Below are 2,419 nucleotides of genomic sequence, written 5' to 3'. Positions count from 1 at the left end.
TACTTACGAAGCCTAAACAGGGGTTTATATTTCACGTTCTGCTATTTTTTGTGAGAACAGCAGGGAAGGAGTTAGTAAAGGTTTCTTTAATAAGTGCCCTGCACAGGCTGCATTGCCAGTTGAGTGAAACTCCAGATCAAGCAATGCAATGCAAACTGGAAATCTGCGAAACTGGAAACTCCTGCGAAATAGATCATCAAACAGTGGAAAGGAGATGGGTGGTCACACCAAAAGTGTTGGTACTCAAAGGGCTATGGGAAAAGGAGAAATGCTGGAACCAGAACTCGTTGGAGGATGCCATGGGCAGCAGAGCCCTGCAGCTTCCCTGGGCTCCCCGACAGCAGGGACAGCCCTGCCAGGGCTCAGGCAGAGCCATCTGCTCCAGGGCCACCTCTTGTGGAGAAAAAACTTCTTCTGACAAAGGAGCGAGAAAAGTGAGGTGAGAGTCCAGACGGGCTGCATCCCCAAGGCTTCCCCGAAGGCCTGACTCAGACTGGTTTGCAGGCTTCCCCATTTCCTCCTAGCTTGGTGGAAACTTTTATCCCAGTTCCTTGAACTTGCCCTCCAAAAGTACACACCATTTCTGAGTACACACCTATATATAGCCTCCTTCTGCAACGCCACCTCACTGTCAGAGGCTGTTTCCCGTTGACACCAGCTAAATGTGGTAGTGAAGTTTGAGGTTGAGGTGATGGGTCTCTACCTGAGCGAGCAGGCAGGCAGCCAAATGGGCATCCAGTTTGCTTGACCTTACTGTGGCATCACAACTTGCACAGTGAAGTTGAAGGCAAACATTATGGCTCTTTGGGTTTCTCTGTTTGCCCCAATGATTCCGCTTTTGGTGCCATTGTGGGGATGCCATGGGTAAGCCCAGGTGGTGTGGTGCACGCCGGCAGCCACTGGCACAGGGTATCCCCTCTGACCCACCACCCATCTCCTTCCAGCTCTGTGGCTGGGGACGTACTCTTGTGCAAGAGACCCAGGTGTGCTCCTGGTCTTTCAGGCACAGAGGCACTCGTCTTAGGTTTTGATCTGCAGCTGTAAAGGCACATGTCTCCTCCTCAGATCATCAAGGGGGATGTCACAAAGTCCTTGAGCTTTTCCGTAAAAATTTCATGGCAGTTTCTGGGTCCGATACATACTGGAGAAGGTGTTTCTGTTTAAAGCACATTGACATCAATGTATTTACACAAGTTAATCATGTGGGAAATATCCAATGTGTACAAATATATCTAGCATCTCACAAGCCTCCATAGTTTTTATTACTGAAAACAACTTAGTCATCAGCAGACTTTAATTAGCTGCCTGCCTGCTTCCTCCCTCACATCGCCACTGCCTGAGATACCCCTGGTCCCAGAAACAATCCCTGACTTTACACCGTGATTCATTTCTTCAGGAGGAACAGAGGAACAGACTTTTTCCTGTGTAACCACTTTGAAGTCCTTGCCAAGACTTTGCTTCTTGCCCTATGGTTACTTATACTCCAACAGTTTGCACTGTCTATTAAAAAATTATGAAGGGCTTTTCTGAACACTAATGTAAATTGTGTTTTCCAGATCACCTTTTCTGCAACTCACCTTCAGGTTGTACTATTCCAGTCATGGACAAATTGCTGTTCCCCGCTCACCAAACCTATGATTTAGAAAGACAGAAGCACTTGTGATTCCTCTCCACACAAAGAAACGTCCTGTCTCAAGACCTCAACCGTGAGTTATGAGCATGTAGAGTTTTGCAGCCACTGCATATTAGAAATAACAACTAATTACAAAACTGCAGCAAGTGAAACATAATTACTAAGGAAGAGTATTTAAATGCCACCGTAGTTTATTTTGACAGATGAGCCTGTCTTGAAAATGAAGGATTTCCCACAGGAGAAAAAGATCCTCAAGTTGCTTTTTGATCTAAAGGCAATTTCTATACTTTTCTTTTTATCACCTCCTTTGAAGGGAATCATGACGCAGAGAGGCACAGGGTTAAGGGTGGAATGAACATTAAAGGCTCCTGTCACTGCCGCAAGACTCTGAAAAAGATTTTCAGAGACTCCAAACCTATGATATTTTTTTTTGCTGTTTCTCCTGGCAGTGGTGTGATAGGATTTAAAGCAAATCTGGGCCCTGATGGATGACGATTGCTGCTCCAAGGGAAAAAATAGAAGAAATGATTTCAGAAAGCCTTTATATATCATCAAGCAAGGACCATATACATCAAGGTTCAGGGATCCATTTCCAAGTAATCTGACTAGAAAAAAACAGGAAAAGGGGAAAAAAAAGAAAGGAAGAAAGAAAGAAAGCCAGCACTGTGGGGCACTTGAGAGATGTTAGATTATCCAGGCTACTTACTGTACAAGAAGGGGAAAGCAACAACGCAGCATTGACGATTGCTATAGTCATTCCTATAGCTAAAGTACCAGCCTTTGTGT

Source organism: Vanellus vanellus (genome assembly GCF_965231255.1).
Source record: "Vanellus vanellus genome assembly, chromosome: 2".
Lineage (NCBI taxonomy): Eukaryota > Metazoa > Chordata > Aves > Charadriiformes > Charadriidae > Vanellus > Vanellus vanellus.
Note: the sequence above shows the minus strand (reverse complement) of the source record.